The following is a 10038-nucleotide window of genomic DNA, read 5'->3' as shown; positions in this document are numbered from 1 at the left end:
CTTCTTTTTTTTTTTTTTGTTTCTTATTTCTCTTGAATGAAATAATGCCTCTCCCATATATATATATGTGTACCCCATAAGCATGTGAGGGGCACATGCCCCTCTCTAGAAATTTCATTAAATTAACTAAACAAAAGATGACTTGTTTGTCATCCTTTTGCATTCTTTTTCTTTTCTCTTCTTTTTTTTTTGTCACATGGCCAATATGGCCCTTTTAGAATTTTCATGAACCTTTTGCGAGATTACCATTTTGCCCCTCAACTTTTCTTAATATTACCATTTTGCCCCTAGCCTTCCACATTATTTCCATGACCACGTTTTGCGGAATATCCCTTTTTTACCCTTGGCACTTTTCGATATTTCCATACTAATAAGGTTGTCATAAATAATATTCACAACCCACTTGTATATTAAAATAATTTTGAAATAGTCTTGCCTTTAACTTCTCGCAATTTTCCCGAATTATCCAAGCGTACGAAATACGGGTTATAACACTTCCCCCCTTTAAAAACATTCGTCCTCGAATGTTAAGTTCTCGGGAATTCTACAAAAATTTCGCCTAGAGTTTTCTCACGCCAATATGGCGCTATCATCCTGTCACAACAACCCATAATAACAAAGCCTCACGGGGGAGCTACGGCACCAACGACAGAAAGTATGGTCACCTGCGACTAAGTATAAAAGAAAAGCATACATACCTCGTAATACCGATGCCCCCTTTATGAGTCTCTTGCGCGTCTTGAAATAAGTGTGGGTATTTGGACTTCATGTTTTCTTCCACTTCCCAAGTCATTTCCTCTCAGCTATTGTTTCTCCATAAAACCTTGGTAAGAAGCTACTTCTTTGTTTCTAAGTCTACTTGTCTTTGCCTATCTAGTATGGCAATGAGCCTGCCTCGTAAACCACCTTTTACGTAACTTGAACATCATCTACCGGCACGATTCTGCGACATCTCGACATATTTACGGAGCATTGATACGTGAAAAACCGTATGGACTTATTCAAATTTTGAGGGTAAGTCTAGTTCATATGCTACTTGGCCCATTTTGCGAACAATCTTATAAGGTCCAATGTATCGAGGACTTAATTTACCATTCTTGCCAAATCTCATCATGCCTTTCACTGGTGATACCTTTCAGAATACCCAATCATCAACTTGAAATTCTAAGTCTCGCCGGCGGTTGTCCGTATAAGATTTCTGGTGACTTTGGGCTATCACTAATTGATCTCTGATAACCTTGAACTTTTCCACCTCGTGTTGGATTAACTCCGGGCCTATTAGATGTACCTCTCCTATTTCAAACCACCCAATTAGGGATCTACACTTTCTTCAATATAGAGCTTCATACGAGGCCATCTGAATACTGGAATAATGGCTATTGTTATATGCAAACTCAATAAAGGGTAAGTGGTCATCCCAACTACTACTAAAATCTAGCACACGTATTTCGTAATATATCTTAGGTCTAAATAGTGCGTTCGGCAAGCCCATCGGTTTGTGGATGGCTTATTTGTGCTAAGCCTTACATGGTACCCAAGCATACACGGAAAGGCTTTCGAGGTAGAGCTGTAAATTGTGCTCACTCGATCTATGATAATAGATATCTAGACATCATGAAGTCGCCTTATCTCCTTAAGATATAACCTTGCATAATCTTCCGTTGAGTATGTGGTTCTAACTGGAAGAAAATGCTGATTTCGTGAGCCTATCTACGATCACCCATATGGAGTCATATTTGCTTCGGGAACGAGGTAACCCTGAATGAAATCCCGGGTTAACCACTTTAAGCGGGAGCACAGGCTCTCGAGCTCGACTACGTACTGAATAAATAGGGCGATCAAATTTCACTGCAAAATGAGGAGGTGTACTAGTCATAGGGCGCGGAATATCTAGAATACGGCTTGCCTCTATCACCCTCATAGTCGGCTATACGGCACCACGGATCATCCCTCTTACTTGCGCCTCTATCAATATCGCGCTCGCGCTTTGCGGATGTTGTTGCTCTTAAATTACAGGCATGGGCTTTGAATACGGGAAATATTCATCCTGCTGCAATGAAGGTACATCCCAGAAATCCCCTTGAACAAATGTATGCCCTAAATAACTTTCGCCAAATACATGTACCCTATCTCCCATATCGACCACCATAGTCGGAGCACATCTATCCAATGAATTAAAGTGAAGACTATACTCCCGGACACTTATGTTCCCTTGCTTTAGATTCAGAAACCTGTCAGCTCGGGCCTTTCGAACCTCAGGTGGCAAATAGTGAAGAAGAAAAGCATCTATAAATTTTTGCCAAACCGGGGGAGGTGCATTTTCCTTTCTTGAAGAGATCCAGTTATTATACCAAAGAAATGCCATACCCCAGAGTCTATAACATGCCAATTCCACGGATTCAGTATCGGAGGCATGGATAATCCTCAACGTTCTCGACGTCTCATCAATAAAACCTTGCGGGTCCTCATTCGCTTTTGAGAAAAAAGTCGCAGGATTTAAACACATGAAATCACGGGCTCTAGCACTAGTCGCCCTATCACCTAAACCCATACTACGATCGTTGTCCGACGGTAACTATACGTGTCAATAGGAATAGTCTCGGCCATTTGTTGACCCGAAGAACCTGGTGGGGGAATGGTAGGCATAAGAGCTGGAGCTAAAGCCCCCTATCGTTCTTCTGGATTAGGCGGAGTGTGAGAAGTGTTGGATGGAACCTCATTATAAGATTCATCCTCTTCTATATCCGTTGGTGTCCCCTTTCCTCGTTGTATTTCGTAGTAGCCATGCCGCTGAGCCTGCCGGTGGCTTTTCTCTTTACCGGTATTTTTGAAATCATAACGCACAATTAGAGAGGAGAAAATCTTATGACATGGCTCTATCGCACGAGTTAGTAAGAAGAAGAATGGTCATTTTTCCTAAATGCCCCGCAGCCTCTTATTTATAAGTGTGGCATGCTTCACACCCATAAATGAGACTACGGTAAGACACGGCTCGTAGACATATCCTAGGACGGAACTATCTACTTCGGCTGGTGATCCAGTAATAGCGAGGCACTTGTACAAAAATAGTATGATTGTGGAATGTGACCGTCAAACTAAAGTTGATTTGGTAGAGCTGGAAATGTTAGATTTTGATGTGATTATGGGCATGGATTGGTTGACTTCTTGTTACGCTAACGTCGATTGCAGAACGAAAATAGTCCGATTCCCATTCCCGGGAGAACCCGTGCTTGAATGGAAAAGTAATACAACGTCTCCTAGAGGTAGGTTGATTTCCTACCTTAAGGTAAGAAAGATGATACCAAAAGCTACATTTATCACCTAGTTCGAGTTCATGACACCGAAGCAAAGCCACCGACTTTTCAGTTCGTCCCAGTGGTGAACGCACTTTCGGATGTATGTTCAGATGAACTTCCAGGCCTTCCCCCGGAGAAAGAGATTGACTTTTCCATTGATGTGTTACCGGATACTAAACCAATGTCTATTCCTCCTTACCAAATGGCTCCTGCAGAATTGAAAGAGATAAAGGCAAAGCTGAAAGATTTGCTTGAGAAGGGGTTTATTAGGCCAACTTTGTCGTCGTGGGGAGAACCTGTCCTATTTGTGTGAAAGAAAGATTGTTCTTTTCAAATGTGTATCGATTATAGGCAGCTGAATAAGGTGACGATAAAGAATAAATTTTGCTACCAAGAATTGATGATTTGTTTGACCAATTACGAGGTGCTAAGTGGTTTCCCAAAAATAGATCGAGGTCGTTATCATCCCGAGAGTTAGAGAAGAAGATATTCCTAAAACAGCTTCCAAAACGAGAAATGGCCACTATGAATTTCAGGTAATGTCATTTGGGTTGACTAATTCTCCGATGGTGTTCATGAATTTGATGAATAATGTATTCAGGCCTCTCTTAAATCTGTTTGTGATTGTGCTCATTGATGATATTCTGGTATACTCTCGGATAAAGTCCGGGTATGCAGACCATCTGCGTATTGTCCTTGGGATTCTTCAGACTCGTGAATCGTATGCTTAAGTTTTCGAAATGTGAATTCTAGCTGAATTTTGTACTCTGATACCACTTTTGTCATGACTCGACTAGGGGCCATGACGGGTATCTGGAGCTGACTATCGAGAACTCATTATGCTAATCATCATGCTCATTTTAAATACATTCATTATTCTCAACACAACTAGCCATAAGGAAACCATTTTCGCTTCCAAAACATATCTACATATGTGTGCATATGCCCCTCGAGCTACCAAAACAATATACAAATATACTATGTAATCATCGTGGGACATCGACTACCTACAGGTACGTATCTAGGAGCCTCTACCAGTGTACTCGTCATAAGGACGGGACAGGACCCCATCATGCCCAAATATGTACACAAAATAATGCATCAAATGGCACTTCCAGAATAATGGAGTGTTTCTGTAAATCTGTTGATCAGCTCCTACAGATCTGCACCGTCTCCCTGTCTAGCTGTGGGCATGAACACAGCGTCCCAAAAGAAAAGGACGTCAGTACAAAATATGTACTGAGTATGTAAGGCATGAATAATACTAGCATTATAAAGAAATCATGAAATATGAGGCGAAGATATAACCGGCTTAACTTTTACAAGAAAACACATGTCCTACAAATCATTAATACTATCATCGTTAACCTGCATCCAGGTAACCATCAAACGCCGCCCACTAGTTGTGTCATGTCCGGCCCTCTAGGCACGATGTAATCATAAGCAGCCCGCCTTAGCGGTGTCATGCCTGGCCATCGAGGCACGGTGTTATCTCATTATCATAGATTCGTCATAAAGCATGCCTAAAAACTCAGGGACAACTATAACTCTATCGGGGTAACGTAAGGTCGAGGACCCCCGAATCCATTACGGAGTAATCATAATCATTATGTCTCACGTTGAAGGAACTAGCATTATAAGGTGAGTCTAGCAACAATGACCAATATCAAGAAATCATATAAGGATCATTAGCTTCGTAAAAATATCATATCATGAGCTTTAGAATCTCTAGACTTAGACTCGTCATTATCATCATCATATTTGTAACATATCTCTTATTTTTATCTCATGAGAAACTCTTTATAGGCATTGGCTCATAGTTTGCAAAATGTAAGAAGGTCATGGAATGATAAGGAAAGTCATGTCATAGGAGTCATGCCTTAAGAAAAGAAGGGACTAGCCTTACATACCTTCACGCCTTTCTAACTTGCCGACTATACGCTTCCTTCCAAGTTCATAATTCTAACTTCAAAGGAGTTCGTGTTAAGATTAGATAATCGGAAACATACTTAAGCTTAGGCTAAAGCTAACGAAAATTGGGCAGCATTTCCTTTGTTTCTAGAACTTTCTCCATATAATATAACAACTCCCAAACATCAATAATAACATTCATAATATCCCAATCAATAACTTTGTCAAGTTAGGATTATCTAATTCCAACAATAACTTTGTCAAGTTAGGATTATCTAATTCCCACAATTTCCTCTCAAGGTCATCCATAACCATGGTCATAATAAAACATTACATTCATCCTCATATAATGTTTTTCCCATATTCTTAATATCAGTTATAACATGATTATACTCGTAACATGTCAAGAATCATGATTCATGTGAGGCTACTACTCAAAAATGCTACTATTCTCATATTTGTTGTTAGACCTCGTATTCTATACGTCGAGTTATTCGCGAATGAATCGACGTGAGATAGAAACCTCGGATTTTTAATTTCTAAATTAGAACTAATTGTTTAAAAATTTTACTTAGTATAAAAATATTATGGTAGATTAGGAACTACTTAATTGCGGTGTTAATAAAAAAATTAGTGGCAACAATGAGCCAAGAGGAACATTAACGTGCCAATGCCTAGTGAAGACTCAAAGTCATCCAAAATAAGGCTATTATGGAAGACAAACAAATATGCATTTAAACATTAATTCATCCACTACACTTACATTATATTGTGGACAACCAAATTGAAAGAAAATAAGAGGTGAGGTTCGGCCAAGGTGGCTGAAATTGGGGGAGAAAAAGTTGAGGCATGCATTTAAATATTGAAGGCATCCATTATTTTATGAAGGCATGCATTATTTTATGAAGGCATACAAGTTGGATGAGTCATTGCACATTTAAATATTAACCATTCATCCTTGTATGATTGCAAAGGACAAAGGTTAGTGTATGATTCATTCACTACACATGCAATTGTCTCATAAACAATTAAAAGGGAAGGAAAAAGAAAGGGACATTCGGCCAAGGCTAGCCGAAAGTAGTAGAGAAAGAATAGAATTTTAGTTCAAAGTTAATTGAGTGGTCAATGTCATGAGTGGAGCATGTGTTGTGTCCAGCTTGTAGGCATCTTAGTTTAATCAAATGGAAGACTAAGAGAGATCATAGTCTCATTTCAATTTCACAACACAAAAATGGAAAACCTAGAGAGAGAGAGGAGAGCCATTCGGCCAAGAGGGCTGAAATTTAGCTCTTTGAGTCTTGATCCAAAAATTATTTTCCAAGGTGTTTCAACCCTTTAGAAGGTCCCTAGAAACGTGAAGATAGTCATTGGAGCAACAAGAACCATTATCATTTCAATTCACAAACTCTAGCCAAGTTGAGAAGTCGAATTGTCAAGGTAAGATCTAACTTCCTTTTACATGTGTTAAGGGTGATGTAGATGTGTGAATATAAGTTTCATGCATGAAATGATGTGTGTTGATGTTGGAACATGATAATAATCATGGAATTATATATGTTGATGTTGAAGTATGGATGTAACTTGGTGAATATGAATTTCATGCATAAAATCATGAATGTTGGTGTTGGAATGTTAATGTGGCCGTAGGGACTATTTTAGTGGAAATGATGGAATGATTTTCCTTAGTAATTATGGTTGTTGCTATCATAGATTGCATGGTAAAAAGAATGAAAAGAATTGGAAGGTTAAAGGTGAAGTTGTGTTAGTATGAAAATAATTGAATCCATGATTTTATGTGTGTGATGTTGAAGCATGGTTAAGCCGTGTAGTGGACTGTTTTTGTAGAAGTTAGTGAACTGATTTTACTTGATATTTTGATTGTTATTGTCATGAATTTTATGATGGGAATGAAGGTGTTTAATGGTTGGAATTGGAACTAAAGTCGTTTGTGAGTTGTTGTAAGGATTATAGAGATGACGATGTAGCTTAGTTGCGTATGAATTGATGTTGTAGTTGTCGTGTGACTGCTGGTCGTAACCTACTGAAACTATATGAAAAGAAGACATGAAATAATGTGTAAGAATCGTATGTGGGTTGCTTAGTATGTTCGTAAACGTTTGCAAGAATTCCGAACATCTTTATGTCGTTGGTTAGGGATTGTTTTGAGACGTGTTGTTATTTTTGTCAAGTTGGAAAAACTAATTATAATTAAGAGTACACATCATGTTGTCATAGTAATTGGGCTGTTATAGGATCATTTTGATGAAGTATTACAACTATAGACTAATGAGAATAAAATAGAGGTGTCATAACCGCATGTAAACTATTATCGAATGTTGTAAGGCATGGATTGATTTGAAATCGCATGCGGGCTGTTTTGACACGTTTTTGTTGTTCTTATTGAGCTTGGAAGATTAATTATAATTAGGATTATACATTGTGTTATATGTAGGATGGGCTGTTATAAAGTTGTTACATGCAAACGTCAAGGCTACGAACTATTAGAAATAACTTGAGAATGTAGTAGCCGTATGTGAATCGTTATTGCATGTTGTGAATGTGGGCTATTTGGAATGTTGTGTGGGCTGTCCGGATTGGTATTGAATGTATAATTTTCGATGTGGGATTTGTTGTATGTAGTCGGTTTGGCTACAAGAGAAAACGTCGTCCAAACATCTAGAAAGGAGTTACTAACATTAGAATACGTTTTGAATCTCCCTGTAACTTAACCGTAGTTGTTGGCATCTTAATATAGGTTAAAGTATTATTGGGCAGCGTATACATATTGTGTGGCGAATAAGCGCTAAAGGTATGTGAAGCTAACCCTTCTTTATTTTTGGCATGATCGTTGTGAAATGAATATATGATATATATATACGATTCCAAAGGAATTCCTATTCCTAGAGCCACTAGGAGGGCTATTGATCTTGATTCCCATAACTTATGTTTTGTTTTATATATATTTAGATGTGCACGTGATTTCAAAGTTCCATTTTGATATAATACACAGGGACATCCGAAAGATATATGACATGACTATTAATTGAATTTGCGAACGATGGTTCGTGTTGACTATTCTATTGAGTCCTTAAAAATGTTTTGAATTGCATATAGTTTTCTCACTACTCTGCTCGTGCATACCTCAATATATCTTTCACCGAGTCCCGAGCCGGGTATGTTATCGTGCACAGTTTCACTGCATTGTTCACTGAGTCCCTCACTAAAGGGCCGGGTACGGTATATATATATATATATATGATATGATGATATGATGACATGTCATGGCGGCCAGGAGGGCATATGATGATCTTATTCACCGAGTCCCTCATTAAAGGGCCGGGTACGATATATATACATGCATATGATATATGATATTGACAAGTATGATTATGTTACAAAGGCAAGTGTTTTGGTATTCTGGATATTGTACACATTTACTGTACTCCATATTTCAGTTATGATCCTTTTACTGTACTTCACGCTTTACATGCTCGGTACATATTCCGTACTGACCCCCTTTCTTCGGGGGGCTGCGTGTCATGCCCGCAGGTACAAATACGCGCTTTGGTGAACCGCCAGCTTAAGACTTCCCTTCTGCTATCTTGAAGAGTTCCGTTGTTCCGGAGCCCAGACTTTGGTATAGATCCTTTTTGATCTAAATATATGCATATGTTATTTAAGGGTACGACGGGGCCCTGTCCCATCATATTTCACTGTTGAAACTCTTAGAGGTCTGTGGACATATGTGTGGGTTGTGTATGAGTTCTGTTCAGCTGTGTCTATACGATGTGTTATGGTATGATGCTCGTCTATAGTGGCAGCCTTGTCGGCTTGCATATGATATTGTTATATGATGGCAGCCTTGTCGGCATGCATATGATATTGTTATATGATGGCAGCCTTGTCGGCTTGCGTATTACTTCATGATAAGATCGGTTGTGACTCCTCAGGGGACAGATCACCGAACATATATATATACATTTATGCGACAGTTCCGAGACTATGATTTAGTCGTTATAAGTTCCATATGGTGTTGTTGTGAACTGAACACATAGCTAAAGAGTGTGAATACGAGTGCCCAGGTTGGACACCAGTCACGGCCTACGGGGTTGGGTCGTGACATTTGTAACCCACCCTCTACTTCCTTCGATAATCCAAGTCTTTCAACCTCTCAATACTCTTAATAACATGAAAAGATAAATCTTACCTTTGATAATGTGAGAATGGCCTTTGGATGAAAATACTTCACTTGAGGAAACCCTAGCTTCAATTTCCAAGGGGGTTCTTGACTTCTAGCAACCATAGAAAGCTTCCTTACTCTTGATTCCCTTGGTTTGATAAAGTTGATCTTTGATTTATCTTGGATTCTTGTAAATAAAGGGTGTGGAAAGTTCTAGAGGTATGGAGAGTGTTGGAGAGAAAATGGGAAATGAAATAAATGAACTTGGGGCTCCTTTATAAAATTAAAAATCTCCCCGTCAGGTATTATACGAATACACATATGGTCCGTATAACTTATACTATCCATATGTGTGACCGTATAATGTTACAGTGGAGGCCCCTTCTCTGGACAGCTTACACGGTCCCTTATACGGACGGTATAAATTATACGCGCCATATAAGTTGGTTGTATAACTCCCAGTTTTCTAAAGTTGTTCTCGTCACTCCGTTTGATCTCCGATTCTTATGGAACCTTCTTAACAGTTGTTTAACACTTCATTAATAATCTAAGGGGCATTATAACTCTTCTTTAGGATATCGTTAGGTCAACATTAACTCAGTGCTTTGCAAATCCTTTCCGAAACACAACGTATACTTCGCCTTTCTTAAC

General features: G+C 38.9%; 1 long non-coding RNA gene across 1 annotated transcript; it reads left to right on the top strand.

Moving 5' to 3' along the window:
* Window positions 1-5692: 5692 nt before the first annotated feature.
* Window positions 5693-9091, top strand: LOC132043032 (uncharacterized). Its single transcript, XR_009411644.1, has 2 exons — window positions 5693-6644; window positions 7963-9091. It is a non-coding gene; the product is annotated as an uncharacterized LOC132043032 (long non-coding RNA).
* The last annotated feature ends 947 nt before the right edge of the window (window positions 9092-10038 follow it).

Source organism: Lycium ferocissimum, unplaced genomic scaffold (assembly GCF_029784015.1).
Source record: "Lycium ferocissimum isolate CSIRO_LF1 unplaced genomic scaffold, AGI_CSIRO_Lferr_CH_V1 ctg20202, whole genome shotgun sequence".
NCBI lineage: Eukaryota > Viridiplantae > Streptophyta > Magnoliopsida > Solanales > Solanaceae > Lycium > Lycium ferocissimum.
This window is presented reverse-complemented; position numbering and strand designations above follow the sequence as displayed.